General features: G+C 39.4%; 1 non-coding gene across 1 annotated transcript; it reads left to right on the forward strand.

Moving 5' to 3' along the window:
- Positions 1-11438: 11438 nt before the first annotated feature.
- On the forward strand, positions 11439-11546 carry LOC130953939 (small nucleolar RNA R71). The gene has a single exon (XR_009076102.1). It is a non-coding gene; the product is annotated as a small nucleolar RNA R71 (small nucleolar RNA).
- Positions 11547-17742: the final 6196 nt, after the last annotated feature.

Below are 17742 nucleotides of genomic sequence, written 5' to 3' on the forward strand. Positions count from 1 at the left end.
TTCCGTGAGATAATTCAGTCTTTATGAGTTTTGCCGTCAAACACTAAAGAAAGTTGTTGATCTGGCACATTAAGCTAGTGAGGTGAATGTTAAGTATCAACGCGAATGGTTAGAAAAGGACAGGTATCGATTTATCTCAAAACTCAAATTGGTCAGGTCTATTTATCCCTATTTATTCGTACAAAACGACATAGTTTTAACATCAAATTAGTCAGGAGTCTATTTGTCTTAAAAAATTTTGATTCAATATTTTTTCAAAAAATTTTATTGTTATGATATTTAGAGCATCTCTAATAATGGAGAATTTTTAAAGTATCACTTTTAATATTTTCAAGAAGTGAATTGATTTAGAATTGAAATCTGTATTAGAGTTATCACCTTAGTGATACGGTATAACTTTAATGGAGAACCAATAAAATTTTGTCACTCGTATAATTATGTTAATAAAATAATTAAAAAATATAAAATTTTAATTGAATTGAAACTAAACATTATAGGGACAAGTTTCACTTTCAATTTTAAATTACTATTTATGACAAATAATCTCACAAATATTTTAAATAAAATTGAAATTGAAACTAACATTGAAGATACTCTTATTATATTATCAGTTTTTCAATATATATTTTATTAATGATATAATAAATATAAACTAATTAATAATATTTAATACATTATTATAGATATTAAATAAATAAAAAATAATTGAAAGGATTAAATAATAAACCTAATTATCTTTTTAATTTTATAAAATTGACATTAGTAAACTTTTTTATATTTCATAAATAGGTATTTTTCTCTCTTAATTATTAATTTTTTATTTTTATTTTTATTTTTATGCACTTATTTGATTTTATATTTTATTTAATGTACAAATAATATTTTTGAAAAAAAAAAGCTTTTACAAGGATACGAGGCTTAATGCCAAATAGAAATTATTCCGAGGGTTACCTGAAACTGGATTACTTTTCGACTTGTAAGTGAGGCCCAAATCTTCAACGGAGTGAGTTTCGACTTGTCCCACATCTAGCTAGTACCCGTCGTCCAAGTTGTTTGTGAGAAGGTGAGGGTGGTACCTACAAAACACTTCGATGCTTAAGTCAGCAAGGGTTTTAGCAGGTTTAAGTGTATTGGAACTTGACTGTACCTGAATGTGTCAGGGTATTTATAGGAGATGAGTCAATAACCACCGCTGAAGTAGTTTCACTTCTTATGGTGGATAACCGCCCCTTTATCTTAAGATTGTTGAAATTTCTCTTCTAGAAGTGGGTGAGAGATTCGGGAAGTAGTTACTTTCGTGGGTAAGCATGAGCTGTCCGTTTTCGTCGAATCTGCCCTCCATAGGAGGGCGGGTGAGTGTTAGGGGGCCATCCTTGTAGTTGGGCCTTTCAACCTTATTGGGCTTGACTTATATTTTGGGTCAGGGTATGAACAGTGCCCCTACTTAAGTCCAACCTCTTCGCTGCGAGTCAGATTCAAATATAGAGTAAGTCGGAGATGTTCAGGTTGGTATCTTCCTTCAAGTCAGAAACCGACGTGATTTCGAAGCAAAAACTGATGTGATTTTAGGTTGCCAGCCATCATGTCCGTTGGCTTTTCAAATTAACATATGGGGGCAGTTACATTGGTAACGGCACACTCTTTAAATGAGTGGGACTTTTTACGATTTTGCCCCTAGTGCCTTATAAATACTTTCCCCCCTTTTTCTCTTTCTTCTTTTTTGTCTTCCTCTGTGAACTTTCTTTCTCTCTTTCGCGCATTCTTTGTCTTCCTCCAGCATTTGGTGCCTCAAGGCGTTCGCTTCACCTTTGTTGAAAACTCTCCTCCCTTCGTTCTTCCCCAAAGAAAGGTTAGTTTCTTACTGCTATACTTTTTATAGTGTTTCCACTATTTTCGTGATCTCTGCTTGATGGACTAGGTGTTTGTTAAGAGATTCTATGTAGTTTTTATGTATCTTTATTGTCGTTTCAGTGCTGTATCTATTAGGGACCTTCGCTTTTTCTTCAAAAGATTATTTCTTTGTGGTTGTGGGTTGCTCTTTTAAAGAAACTGTCTCTGTTTCGAACTTGTTTGTAATGATTCTTTTTCTTTTTGTGTAATGCAGGTATACCATCTATATGTCTCGCCCCTCTTTTTCCAAAATGTCTTTGAGGGTTCCAGAGGATTTGTTGAGATGGGTAGATGCCTCAGTTCGTTGCAAAATTCCTTTAGTAGATAGTGTTTTTGTGGATGAGTTTCGAAAGCACCATAGGCTCTATAGTTCTAGGGAAGACGAGGTGAAGTACGAGTTAATTGCCCCTGACCCAGAGGACCGAGTCTGCTTTGGCAGAGTTGTAGATTCTGAGTCCCCCTTCATTTTTATGTATGAATGTCTTTTCACCTGACTTGGGGTGACGTTTCTTTTTTCTTATTTTGAAACCGAAGTCCTTTCTTATTGTACAGTTTCTCCTTCCAAACTACACCTAAATTCTTGGGGGTTCATGAAAATCTACCAGCTTGTCAGTCGCGAGCTTGGTTTTCTGATTTCTTTACGGGGTATTTTTCTTTCTGTTTTATCTTACCAAGCCTTTCAGTGCTGCTTCTAATAAAAATAAGTAACAATGGGTTTCCTTTCAAGCCATTCAAAGCCGGAAAGTCTTTTCTACTTTTGACGAATCCTTCCATGATTTCAAGAATTTCTTTTTCAAAGTTCGAGCTGTAGAGGGTCACCATCCATTTTTTCTAAACGAGAATGATGATGAGCCTCGCTTCCCACTATACTGGATAGAGGCAGCCTCTGTTGAAAAATATAATTTGGTGGATTTGGATGAAGTCAAAGAGGCTGTAGCCGAATTCTTCCAAGAGGCTTGAGGATGGGCTTCAAACCTCGACACCAAAAAATTTCTTATCATGAGGCAAAGAGAAACGCCCATTCCCGAGCTACTCAACTGTAGGAGAGTAGCAAGTCGGATACACCCTCTCCAACTAAGTCTGATTCAGGGACATCCTCCTCTAAGAGCAAGTCGGTAAACCCTCCTCTTCCTCCTCCTCTTCCACCTCTTTCTTTAGTTCTTACTCCTCTAGTCCCTCTCTTCTCAAAGCCGACCTCTAAAAAGAGGAAGGCTTCAAAATCTAGCATCCTTAGTATTGATGATACTAGATTTGATGGGGTAAAATTTTGTGAGAGACACATTCTTTCCCATAGTTTTATTGCTATGGATGATGCTTCTATCAAAAATCACCTTAAAGTCTTAATCTAAGGGGGAATCCGGACTGCTAGAGTATGCTTTACCCTCCTTAAAGAGATTGAGAAAGCTCCTCTGAATGCTACTAAGCATTCCTTGGAGGCCCTTCAAGCTGAGGTGGCCACTCTTAAGGAGGCTGAGAAGGGGTTGGAAGAGGAGAAAATAAGTTTGGAGGCCGAGCTCTTCAAAGCTCGGGATAGGGAAGGGGAGTCTGCTGCTTCCTGTGCTTTGGCTGAGGGGTTACTGAAAAAGGCTCAAGAGAATCATCCTAGGGTCTTTAGGGAGAATCTGGAGCTGAAGAGGCAAATGGAGCAGCTCAGGGAGAGTTATATAGATTTGGAGGAGTCGGTTGCTGAATGGACGGAGGAGGTGTTTGAAGTATTAAAGAATCAGGTTCGAGTTCTTGCTCCCGACCTTGACTTGTCTCCCCTTCACCCTGACAAAATTGTGGTTGAGGGGGATATCGTCTTTCTTCCTCGGCCTCCTACTGTCTCGGAGCTGAAAATTGTTGGGCAACGTTCGGTGGAATCTCCTCCCCAAGAAGTTGCTACCTCCTCAGCCCGAGTTCATGCCTTCTGAAGAGATTTCTCCGACCCCTCCGACTTCTGCTGCTGATCTGACCTCCTCTCCAGCTGATGACCAGAATCCTCTTATTGGCTCTATTTAATATTTTTATTAAGGCCTGGCTTGTGGGACCTTTTTTATGAACACTTTTATGTATATTTTGAATATTTCTTTGGTATGTTTACTACTAACATTGATCCTTTTGGAAAGGATTTTTTAACAACTGTTATTTCGTTTATTTATCTTTTTTAATAGGATTTATCCTTTGCTCTTAAGTGGTTGTTGGTAATTTTGAAAGGTTTTTTAGTTTTCCTTCAAAGATTTACGTTGGTATTGATCGTACAGTGGTTATGGAGTTGATGAGGCTCTTTAATAGTATTTGATGAAGCTCCTTTGAAGCTCCTTAGCATTTTATCCTTTCTTTTTAGGATTTCATTAGGCTCGTCTTCGTAACAAGGCTCATTTGTTACTGCTTATGAGGCTTTAGCGTAACCCTTCATTAAGTATCTTGTATTTCTCAAGGTTTTTCTCTTCTGTTAAGCTCTTTGAGAGGGTTTCGTGAAAGCTTTTGGATAGCCTTTACCTTGGACTTTTTCAAGAATTTTCCTTTCCATTACTTAGTGTGAGCGCTCAACTTAATTTTATTATTGAGTTGTTTTCAAGAGTTAGGCTATTTTTGCGATGTATTTTGTTTTGCTCGAGCGCTTACCGACTTATAAGTTGTTTACATCCGAGTTTCATGTGATCGTCTTTTATACCCTCTTTACACTGACTTGTACCTCGTCGCTTCATCTTGCCGACCACATAGGTTGGGCAACATATTTTTGCGCTTTTTTCGAGCTGAAGTCAATGCGTGTCGTAGAAATAATAATGGAATTGAAAAAGAAAATATTGTTTTATTAAGAAACCTATGTTACAAGAAATGCTTTTGCTACTAAGAGAATTATGTTCTTGCCTTTAGCCCCCGCTTTGATACCTCATTAAAACCCTCTTCAGGAAAACCCTTCTCGGGAAAAAATCATGAAGTCGGGAAAAAGAGTACATCATGAAACGGAGTACGCTTCTAGCTATAATATCTCTTTAAGTTGCAAGCATGCCACGACATGGGAAGCTCGGCTCCACTCAAGTCGGATGCCTTGTAGTAACTGGTGCACGAAATTGTGATCTCAATGGCGCCAACAACTTAGTACGCACAATTGTAATATCACTCTTCTTCACAACTTTGCACAACTAACCAGCAAGTGCACTGGGTCGTCCAAGTAATAAACCTTACGTGAGTAAGGGTCGATCCCACGGAGATTGTCGGTATGAAGCAAGCTATGGTCATCTTGTAAATCTCAGTCAAGCGGATTCTAATGGTTATAATGGTTTTCGAATATAAAGATAAATAAAGCATAAAATAGAGATAGAGATACTTATGTAATTCATTGATGGGAATTTCAGATAAGTGCATGAAGATACTGTGTTTCTTCTGAATCTTTGCTTTCCTATTGCTTTCATCCAATCATTCTTATCCCTTTCCATGGCGAGCTGTATGTTGGGGGATTACCGTTGTCAATGGCTACTGTCCGTCCTCTCAGTGAAAATGGTCCAGGTGCGCTGTCACCGCACGGCTAATCATCTGTCGGTTCTCGATCATGTTGGAATAGAATCCAGTGATTCTTTTGCGTCTGTCACTACGCCCAACACTCGCGAGTTTGAAGCTCGTCACAGTCATCCCATCTCAGATCCTACTCAGAATACCACAGACAAGGTTTAGACTTTTCGAATCTTAGGAATGGCCGCCAATAATTCTAGCTTATACCACGAAGACTCTGATCTCACGGAATGGGAGGCTCGGTTGTCAGGCGAGGCAACCATGCGTCGTGGACTAGGAATCCAAGAGATACACACTCTAGCTCTCGCTTGTAGAACGGAAGTGGTTGTCAGGCACGCGTTCATAAGGACGGATGATGATGAGTGTCAATGATCATCACATCCATCAGGTTGAAGTACGAGTGATATTTTAGAACAAGAATAAGCTTGAATTGAATAGAAGAACAATAGTAATTGCATTAATGCTCGAGGTACATCAGAGCTCCACATCTTAATCTATGGTGTGTAGAAACTCTACCGTTGAAAATACATAAGTGATGGTCCAGGTATGGCCGAATGGCCAGCCCCCATGAAGGTCTAAAATCGCATACACTGATTAAAGATCCATCCAAAGACTTCGAATACAATAGTAAAAAGTTCTATTTATACTAAACTAGTTACTAGGGTTTACAAAAATAAGTCTAAGTGCAGAAATTCACTTCCGGGCCTCACTTTGGTGTGTGCTTGGGCTGAGCTTGAGTTTTACACGTGCAGAGGCTTTTCTTGGGGTTAAACACCAAGTTGTAACGTGTTTTTGGCGTTTAACTCTGGTTTGTGACGTGTTTCTGGCGTTTTACTCCAGAATGCAGCATGGAACTGGCGTTGAACGCCAGTTTGCGTCATCTAAACTCGAATAAAGTATGAACTATTATATATTGCTGGAAAGCCCTGAATGTCTACTTTCCAACTCAATTGAGATCGCGCCATTTGGAGTTCTGTAGATCCAAAAAATTTATTTCGAGTGCAGGGAGGTCAGAATCCAATAGCATCAGCAGTCCTTTGTCAGCCTCCTATCAGATTTTTGCTCAGGTCCCTCAATTTCAGCCAGAAAATACCTGAAATCACAAAAAAAAACACAAACTCATAGTAAAGTCCAGAAATGTGAATTTTGTGTAAAAACTAATAAAAACACCCCTAAAAGTAGATAGTTCCTACTAAAAACTACCTAAAAATAATGCCAAAAAGCGTATAAATTATCCGCTCATCACAACACCAAACTTAAATTGTTGCTTGTCCCCAAGCAACTGAAAATCAAATAGGATAAAAAGAAGAGAATATACTATAAATCTCAAAATATCAATGAATATTAGTTCTAACTAGATGAGCGGGACTTGTAGCTTTTTGCTTCTGAATAGTTTTGACATCTCACTTTATCCTTTGAAGTTTAGAATGATTGGCATCCATAGGAACTCAGAGTTCAGATAGTGTTATTAATTCTCCTAGTTAAGTATGTTGATTTTTGAACACAACTACTTTTATGAGTCTTGGCGGTGGCCCTAACCACTTTGTTTTCTAGTATTACCACCGGATACATAAATGCCACAGACATATGACTGGGTAAACCTTTTCAGATTGTGATTCAGCATTGCTAAAGTCCCCAGTTAAAGGTGTCCAGAGCTCTTAAGCACACTCTTTTTGCTTTGGATCATGACTTTAACCACTCAGTCTCAAGCTTTTCACTTGGACCTTCATGCCACAAGCATATGGTTAGGGACAGCTTGATTTAGCCGCTTAGGCCTGGATTTTATTTCCTTGGGCCCTCCTATCCATTGATGCTCAAAGCCTTTGATCCTTTTTTACCCTTGACTTTTGGTTTTAAGGGCTATTGGCTTTTTCTGCTTGCTTTTTCTTTTTCTTTCTTTAAAAGTTTTATTTTTTTTCGCAAGCTTTGTTCTTCACTGCTTTTTCTTGCTTCAAGAATCAATTTTATGATTTTTTAGATATCAATAACATTTTTCTTTTTCATCATTCTTTTAAGAGCCAACAATTTTAACATTCATAAACAACAAGATAAAAAAATTGCACTGTTCAAGCATTCATTCAGAAAACAAAAAGTATTGTCACCACATCAATATAATTAAACTAATTTCAAAGATGAATTTGAAACTCATGTACTTCTTGTTCTTTTGTGTTAAAAACATTTTTCATTTAAGAAAGGTGAATGATTCATGGAATTATTCACAGCCTTAAGACATAGACACTAGACACTAATGATCATGCAATAAAGACACAAACATAGACAAACATGAAGCTCAAAAACTGAAAAACAGAGAGATGAGAACAAGGAAGTTAAGGAATGAGTCCACCTTAGTGATGGTGGCGCCTTCTTCTTGAAGGACCAATGGTGTTCTTGAGCTCCTCTATGTCTCTTCCTTGCCTTTGTTGCTCCTCCTTCATAGCTCTTTGATCTTCTCTAATCTCATTGAGAATGATGGATTGTTCTTGGTGTTCCACCCTTAATTGGTTCATGTTATGATTCAATCCTTCTAGAGAAGTGTTGACTTGTTCCCAATAGTTGTTTGGAGGAAAATGCATCACTTGAGGCATCTCAGGGATTTTTTGATGATGAGCTTCCTCATGCGTCTCTTGAGATCCATGAATAGGCTCTCTTGTTTGCTCCATCCTCTTCTTAGTGATGGGCTTGTCCTCTTCAATGAGGATGTCTCCTTCTATGACAACTCCAGCTAAGTTGCATAGATGGCAAATGAGATGAGGAAAAGCTAGCCTTGCCAAGGTAGATGGCTTTTTGGCTACTTTGTAGAGTTCTAGAAGGATGACTTCATGAACTTCTACTTCCTCTCCAATCATGATGTTATGGATCATGGTAGCCCGATCCACAGTTACTTCGGATCGGTTGCTAGTGGGGATGATGGAGCGTTGGATGAACTCCAACCATCCTCTAGCCACAGGCTTAAGGTCCACTCTTCTCAATTGAACCGACTTGCCTTTTGAGTCTCTTTTCCATTGAGCTCCTTCTACACATATGTCCATGAAGACTTGGTCCAACCTTTGATCAAAGTTGACCCTTCTAGTGTAAGGGCGTGCGTCTTCTTGCATCATAGGCAAGTTGAACGCCAACCTTACGTTCTCTGGACTGAAATCTAAGCATTTTTCCCGAACCATTGTAAGACAATTCTTTGGGTTTGGGTTCATGCTTTGATCATGGTTCTTAGTGATCTATGCATTTGCATAGAACTCCTAAACCATTAAGATTCTGACTTGTTGAATGGAATTGGAGAGAACTTCACATCCTCTTCTTCTAATCTCTTGTCAGATCTCTGGATATTCGCCCTTTCTGAGCTTAAAAGGGACCTCAGGGATCACCTTTTTCTTGGCCACAACTTTATAGAAGTGGTCTTGATGGACTTTTGAGATGAATCTCTCCATCTCCCACGACTCAGCGGTGGAAGCAATTGCCTTTTCTTTCCTCTTTCTTGAGGTTTCTCTGGCCTTAGATGCCATCAATGGTTATGGAAAAACAAAAAAGCTATACTTTTACCACACCAAACTTAGAATGTTGCTCGCCCTCGAGCAAAAGAAGAAAGAATAGAAGAAGAAGAAGATTTGGAGGAGAGGAAGATAGGTTTATGTTTCAGCCAATTGGGAGAAGAAAGGGTAGTGTTGTGTGAAAATGAAGAATGATGGAGTGGTTTATATAGTGGAGGGAGAGGGGTTAGGGTTCGGTCATTTAGGGTGGGTTTGGGTGGGAAATAGATTTTGAATTTGAAGGTAGGTGGGGTTTATGGGGAAGAGTGGATGGATGTGATTGGTGAAGGGGTAATAGGGAAGAGTGATTGAGGTGATTGGTGAAGGGTATAGTGTTATTGGATTGTGTGAAGAAGAGAGAAGTGGGGTAGGTGGGGATCCTGTGGGGTCCACAGATCCTGAGGTGATCTTGTGGGGTCCACAGATCTTGAGGTGTCAAGAATTTCTCATCCCTGCATCTTTTAGGCGTGAAAAAGGCCCTCTGTATGCAATCCTGGCGTTTAAATGCCAGCTTGGTGCTTGTTTCTGGCGTTGAATGCCAGAAAGATGCTTGTTTCGGTGTTAAATGCCAGCTTGGTGCTTGTTTCTGGCGTTGAACGCCAGACAGATGCTTGTTTCTGGCGTTTAAACGCCAGACAGCTCTTTCTCCAGGGTGTGCTTTTTCTTCTGCTATTTTTGATTCTATTTTTAATTTTTGCAATTATTTTGTGACTCCACATGATCATATACCTAATAAAACATAAAAGAACAATAGAAATATAGATAAATAAAAATTGGGTTGCCTCCCAATAAGCGCTTTTTTAATGTCAATAGCTTGACAGTGAGCTCTCATGGAGCTTCACAGATGTTCAGAGCATTGTTGGGACCTCCCAACACCAAACTTAGAATTTGGATGTGGGGGTTCAACACCAAACTTAGAGTTTTGTTGTGGCCTCCCAACACCAAACTTTGAATTTGATTTTGGGGGCTTTGTTTGACTCTGTATTGAGAGAAGCTTTTCATGCTTCCTCTTCATGGTTGCAGAGGAAGATCCTTGAGCTTTAAACACAAGGTAGTCCCCATTCAATTGAAGGACTAGCTCTCCTCTGACAACATCAATCACAGCTCATGCTGTGGCTAGGAAGGGTCTTCCAAGGATGATGCATTCATCCTTATCCTTCTCAGTGTCTAGGATTATGAAATCAGCAGGGATGTAAAGGTCTTTAACCTTCACTAACACGTCCTCTACGAATCCATAAGCTTGTTTTATTGACTTGTCTGCATCTCTAATGAGATTCTTGCAGCTTGTACCTCAAAGATCTCTATCTTCTCCATTACAGAGAGTGGCATGAGATTTTTACCTGATCCCAGGTCACACAGAGTCTTCTCAAAGGTCATGGTGCCTATGGTACAGGGTATTAAGAATTTACCAAGATCTTGTTTCTTTTGAGGTAAAGTTTGCTGAACCCATGTATTTAGTTCACTAATGAGCAAGGGAGGTTCATCTTCCCAAGTCTCATTACCAAACAACTTGGCATTCAGCTTCATGATGGCTCCTAGATATTGAGCAACTTGCTCTTCAGTTACATTTTTATCCTCTTCAGAGGAAGAATAGTTCCCAGAGCTCATGAATGGCAGAAGGAAGTTTAATAGAATCTCTATGGTCTTAATATGAGCCTCAGATTCCTTTAGATCCTCAATAGGGAACTCCTTTCTGTCTGGGGGACGTCCCATGAGGTCTTCCTCATTGGGATTCACGTCCTCCCCTTCCTCTCTGGATTCGGCCAATTTGATAATATCAATGGCCTTGCACTCTCTTTTTGGATTCTCTTCTGTATTGCTTGGGAGAGTACTAGGAGGAGTTTCAGTGATTTTCTTACTCAGCTGACCCACTTGCACCTCCAAGTTTCTAATGGAGGACCTTGTTTCATTCATGAAACTTAAAGTGGCCTTAGATAGATCAGAGACTATGTTTGCTAAGCTAGAGGTGCTCTGCTCAGAATTCTCTGTCTGTTGCTGAGAAGATGATGGAAAAGGCTAGCTATTGCTAAACCTGTTTCTTCCACCATTGTTATTATTGAAGCCTTGCTTCTGTGGATCCTTCCATGAAAAATTCGGATGATTTCTCCATGAAGGGTTATAGGTGTTGCCAAAGGCTTCACCCATGTAATTTACCTCTGCCATTACAAGGTTCTCAGGATCATAAGCTTCTTCTTCAGAAGATGCTTCTTTAGTACTATTGGATGTATTTTGCAATCCATCCAGACTCTGAGAAATCATGTTGACTTGCTGAGTCAACATTTTGTTCTGAGCCAATATGGCATTCAGAGCATCAATTTCAAGAACTCCCCTCTTCTGAGGCATCCCATTACTCACAGGATTCCTCTCAGAGGTGTGCATGAATTGGTTATTTGCAACCATGTCAATGAGTTCTTGAGCTTCTGCAGGCATTTTCTTTAGGTGAATGGATCCACCTGCAGAATGGTCCAGTGACATCTTAGAGAACTCAAATAGACCATCATAGAATATATCCAAAATGGTCCACTCTGAAAGCATGTCATAAGGATACTTTTTGGTCAACTGCTTGTATCTTTCCCAAGCTTCATAGTGGGATTCACCATCTTTTTGCTTGAAGGTCTGAACATCCACTCTAAGCTTGCTCAGCTTTTGAGGAGGAAAGAACTTGGCCAAGAAGACCGTGACCAGCTTATCCCAAGTGTCCAGGCTATCTCTAGGTTGTGAGTCCAACCATGTTTTAGCTCTATCTCTTACAGCAAAAGGGAAAAACATGAGCCTGTAGATTTCATAATCTACTCCATTAGTCTTAACAGTATCACAGATTTGCGAGAATTCAGTTAAAAACTGATAGGGATCTTCTGATGAAAGTCCATGAAACTTGCAGTTCTGTTGCATTAGAGCAACTAGTTGAGGCTTCAGCTCAAAATTGTGTGCTCCAATGGCAGGGATTGAGATACTTCTTCCATTAAAATTGGAAGTAGGTGTAGTATAATCACCAAGCATCCTCCTTGCGCCTCCACCATTGTTATTGGGTTTGGCCATGTCTTCTTTTTCGAGATTCTCTGTAAGATTTTCTATGGATTGTTGTGCTTTAGCTTCTCTTAGCTTCTTCTTCAGAGTCCTTTCAGGTTCAGGATCTGCTTCAATAAGAATGTCCTTGTCCTTGCTCCTGCTCATATGAAAAAGAAGAAAATAGAAAAGAAAAGGAATCCTCTATGTCACAGTATAGAGATTCTTTTATGTGAGTAGAAGAAGAAAAGAATAGAAGAAGGAGAAGAGAAAAATTTGAACACAGAGGAGAAGAGAGGGTTCGAATTTTGAGATGAAGAGAAGTCTTAGTAAATGAATAAATAAATAGAGAAAAATGAGAGAGAGAGGGAATTCGAATATTAACTAAAAGAGAAGAAAAATATTTTTGTTTTTATTTTAATTATTAGTTAAAGTTCAAAAATTAAGAGAAGAAATAAAATTAAAATTAAAATTTGAAACAATTAGTTAATTAAAAATAATTTTGAAAAAGGGTGAGGAATTTTCGAAAATTAGAGAGAAAAAAGTAGTTAGGTGGTTTTGAAAAAGATAAGAAACAAACAAAAAGTCAATAATTAGTTAGTTGAAAAAGATTTGAGAATCAATTTTGGAAAGATAAGAAGTTAGAAAAGATTTTAAAATTGATTTTGAAAAAGATATTTTGAAAAGATATGATTAAAAAAATATATTTTGAAAAAGATTTGATTTTTAAAATTAAAATTGATTACTTGACTAACAAGAACTAAAAGATATAATTCTAGAATTTAAAGATTGAACCTTTCTTAACAAGAAAGTAACAAACTTCAAATTTTTGAATCAATCACATTAATTATTAGTAAAGTTTTCAAAATTTTGAAATGAAATTAAGAAAAAGATTTTGAAATCACTTTTTAAAATTTTCGAAAATAATAAAAAAATAAAAAAGATTTTTGAAATCCATGCGTCGTGGACTAGGAATCCAAAAGATACACACTCTAGCTCTCGCTTGTAGAACAGAAGTAGTTGTCAGGCACGCGTTCATAAGGACGGATGATGATGAGTGTCACGGATCACACATCCATCAGGTTGAAGTACGAGTGATATCTTAGAACAAGAATGAGCTTGAATTGAATAGAAGAACAATAGTAATTGCATTAATGCTCGAGGTACAGCAGAGCTCCACACCTTAATCTATGGTGTGTAGAAATTCCACCGTTGAAAATATATAAGTGATGGTCCAGGCATGGCCGAATGGCCAGCCCCCATGCAGGTCTAAAATCGCATACACTAATTAAAGATCCATCCAAAGACTTCGAATACAATAGTAAAAAGTTCTATTTATACTAAACTAGTTACTAGGGTTTACAGAAATAAGTCTAAGTGCAGAAATCCACTTCTAGGGCCCACTTTGGTGTGTGCTTACACTGAGTTTGAGCTTTACACGTGTAGAGGCTTCTCTTGGGGTTAAACATCAAGTTGTAACGTGTTTTTGGCGTTTAACTCTGGTTTGTGACGTGCTTCTGGCGTTTTACTCCAGAATGTAGCATGAAACTGGCGTTGAACGCCAGTTTGCGTCATCTAAACTCGAATAAAGTATGGACTATTATATATTGCTGGAAAGCCCTGGATGTCTAATTTCCAACGCAATTAAGAGCATGCCATTTGAAGTTTTGTAGCTCCAGAAAATCTATTTCAAGTGCAGGGAGGTCAGAATCCAACAGCATCAGCAGTCCTTTGTCAGCCTCCTATCAGATTTTTGCTCAGGTCCCTCAATTTCAGCCAAAAAATAACTAAAATCATAGAAAAACACACAAACTCATAGTAAAGTCCAAAAATGTTAATTTTGCATAAAAACTAATAAAAACACCCCTAAAAGTAGCTAGATCCTACTAAAAACTACCTAAAAACAATGCCAAAAAGCGTATAAATTATCCGCTCATCAATAACCTTTTCCCAAGACTCCAGTTACCTTGAAAGGCCCTTTCCAGTTTACAGCAAGCTTCCCTTCGCCCGACTTGTTTACTCCGATGTCATTTCGTATCAGGACTAGGTCGTTTGTGGCGAGGCTTCTTCAAATGACGTTTTGATTGTATTTACTTGCCACCCTTTGCTTTAACGTCGCTTGTCTTATCTGTGCTTGTTCTCGGACTTTTGGAAGCAGTTCGAGTTCTTCTTTTTGGGCTTGGACGTTGCCATTCATCATAAAATTTCACTCTTGGACTTTTCTCATTGATCTCGACTAGGATCATATGGCTTCTATTCCATATGCAAGTCTGAAGGGTGTTTCTCCAGTTGTGGAGTGAAGTGTTGTTCTATAAGCCTATATAACTTTATTGGCATCTTCAGCCTGCCCATTGGCTTGAGGATGCTCTACTAATGTGAATTGATGCTTGATCTTCATACTGATTACCAGATTTCTGAATGTTGTGTGGGTGAACTGTGTACCATTATCTGTGGTAATAGAGTGAGGGACTCCATTGATTTGGGAGGTTACTACTTGGGAGCCACTGAAGACTATTACTTTGGTCGCACCGACTTCTTTAGTAAGTTTTAAACCTGCGATTAAGGCTTCATATTCGGCCTGGTTGCTGTAAGTAGGAAATTCAAACTTCAGGGAGACCTGTATTTGAGATCCCTCTTCACTCACTAAGATGATGCTAACGCCACTTCCAAATTTATTAGAGGATCCATCTACATAAAGACTCCAGGTTGTAGAGGCTTTGTTTTTGTCGCCTATGTATTCTACCAAGAAGTCCGTAAGGCATTGGGCTTTAATTGTTGTCTGAGTTTCATATCTCAAGTCGAACTCGGATAACTCTATAGCCCCTTGAACCATTCGACCTACAATGTCTGTTTTCTAAAGGATTTGCTTCATGAGCTGGTTCGTTTGGGCTCTTATGGTGGTAGCCTGAAAGTAAGATCGAAGTCTCTTGGGTGCCAGAATTAAGGCATATGCAAATTTTTCTATTTTTTGATACCTCAACTCGGGTCCTTGTAAGACTTTACTAGTGAAATAAACTGGATGCTGTCTGACTTCATCTTCTCAAACTAGTGCTGATGCTACTGCTTTCTCAGCGACAGCTAAGTACAGTACGAGGTCTTCTCCCGTTCTAGGCCGGGTAAGGACTGGTGGCTGACTCAAGAATTTCTTGAATTCTTAGAAAGCTTCTTCACACTCAAGGGTCCACTCAAATTGGCACCCTTTTCTTAATAGAGAAAAAAATTGCAATGATCTCAAGGCTGATCCCGCTAGAAATCTGGATAAACCTGCAAGTCAGCCATTCAATTGTTGAAGTTTTTTTCGGCAGATCGGACTCCTCATTTCTAGGATTGCTCTACATTTGTCAGGGTTAGCCTTGATTCCCCTCTGTGTGAGTATAAATCCTAAAAATTTTCCTGCCTCTACTACAAATGTGAACTTTGCGGGATTTAATTTCATCCCATGACTTCTTATAATATTGTAGACCTGTGAGAGGTCGGTCAGGAGATTTGCCTCCTCCTTAGTTTTTACCAACATGTGATCCACATATACTTCTATTAGGTTTCTGAGGTGAGGCGCAAACATCTTGTTCATCAACCTTTGATATGTGGCTCCTACATTTTTTAACCTAAATGGCATGACCACGTAGTAATAGTTTTCTCTGGGTGTGATGAACGATGTCTTCTCCTGATCCGATTTATACATCGGAATTTGGTTGTATCCCGAGTAGGCATCCATAAATGATAGGTGCTGGTATCCCAAGTTGGAGTCCACCAAAGCATCTATATTGGGAAGTGGGTAGGGGTCATTTAGACATGCTTTCTTGAGGTCAGCGTAGTCAACACACATTCTTCACTTCCCATTTTGCTTTTTTACCAACACTACGTTTGCCAGCCATGTTGAATATTTGACTTCCCTAATGAATCTGGCCTCTAACAAAGCTTGAACTTGCTCTTCTAACACCTGTGCTCGTTCTGGTCCGAGCTTTCGTCTTCTTTTTTGGATAATTCAGAACCCAGGATAAACTGCCAGCTTGTGTGTCATGAGTTCGGGGTCTATTCCGGGCATGTCGGCAGCCTTCCCAGCAAAGAGATCGGAATTCTCCTTTAGGAGTTTTATGAGGTCGTTTTTTAACTCCATTCTCATATTGGCTCCTATGCTGGTGTCTTTTCTAATCTCTTTTGCAATCTGGACTACCTCCATGCTTTCTTCAAGCTATGGCCGTAGTTCTTCCTTTACTCGGACTGCTCCGAGTTCAATTGTATTGACTTCTTTGTCCTTTTCTCGTAAATTCAAGCTTTCATTGTAACATTTTCTTGCCAGTTTTTTGTCTCCCTTAAAGGTTGCAACTTCGTCCTCTGTTAGAAATTTCATACAGAGGTGAAGAGTAGAGACCACAGCTTTCAACCGATTTAGAGTTGTTCTACCGATTAGAGCATTGTAGGCTGAAGCTACATCCACAACAATGTAGTCTACGCTTAAGGTTCTTGATCTCAGCCCTTTTCCAAAGGTGGTATGTAGGGAAATGAACCCTAAGGGTTTGATTAGAGCATCTCTTAGCCCGAAAAGCGTATCCGGGTAGGATTTTAGCTCTTTTTCTTCTAGCCCTAATTTGTCAAATGTCGGCTTGAAAAGTATGTCTGCTGAGCTTTCTTGATCTACCAAGGTTCTGTGCAAGTGAGCATTGGCAAGTATCATGGTGATTACTGATGGGTTGTCCTGCCCGGGTGCAATGCCCTGTCCATCTTCTCTAGTGAAGGAGATTGTCGGGAGGTCGGGTCCATCATTCCCGACTTGGTAGACTTCTTTTAAATGTCTATTTCGAGACGACTTGGTCAGCCCCCCGTCAGCGAATCCTCCCGATATCATGTGAACGTGTCATTCTGGAGTCTGCGGGGGAGGACCTCTTAGATCGAGGTCTTCGTCGTCACTTTTTCTTTTTCCGTGATTGTCCGACCATTTCATGAGATATCTGTCCAACCAACCTTTCCTGGCCTGCTTTTCTATCATATTTTTTAGGTCGTAATAATCATATGTTGAATGTCTATAAATCTTGTGGTACTCACAATACTCATTACAGCGTCCACTCTTTTTGTTTTTTATCGGACACAGGGGAGGAAGCTTCTCAATGTGACAAATTTCTCTGTAAACATCCACGAGAAAAACTCGCAACGAAGTATAATTGTGGTACTTTTTGGGCTTCTCGGGTCTGACTTCCTCTTTTTTCTTGGGCTCCCTCTCTTTTTCCTTTGGCTGGTGAGGGTGCCCCAGTCGCCAACTCGGTTCTCGTAACCTGGCATTTTCTTCCATGTTGATGTACTTTTCAACTTGCTCTTGTACATCGTTCAAAGAAGTCGGGTGTCTTTTTGAGATGGACTGGGAGAAGGGTCCTTCTCGGAGACCGTTGACCAGTCCCATTATTACCGCCTCAGTAGACAGGTCTTGAATTTCAAAGCATGCTTTGTTGAATCTCTCCATGCAGTCTTTCAGAGGCTTTCTGACCTCCTGTTTGACTCCGAATAGGTTGAGTGCATGCTTAACCTTATCTTTCTTAATTGAAAATCGTGTAAGGAATTTGTGCACAAGGTCGTCGAAGCTGGTAACCGACCTAGGGGGTAGGCTATCAAACTACTTCATAGTCGCTTTTTTCAAGGTCATCAGAAAGGCCTTGCAATGAGTAGCATCTGAGGCGTCGGCTAAGTACATCCGACTTTTGAAATTACTAAGGTAATGCTTCGGGTCGGTTGTCCCGTCATATAAATTCATGTCATGGTTCTTAAAGTTTCTAGAAACTTTAGCCCACATGATGTCCTCAGTGAAAGGATCTTCTCCCCCTAGTGGGGTATCTTC

The sequence above is a fragment of the Arachis stenosperma genome, chromosome 1 (assembly GCF_014773155.1).
Source record: "Arachis stenosperma cultivar V10309 chromosome 1, arast.V10309.gnm1.PFL2, whole genome shotgun sequence".
Taxonomy (NCBI): domain Eukaryota; kingdom Viridiplantae; phylum Streptophyta; class Magnoliopsida; order Fabales; family Fabaceae; genus Arachis; species Arachis stenosperma.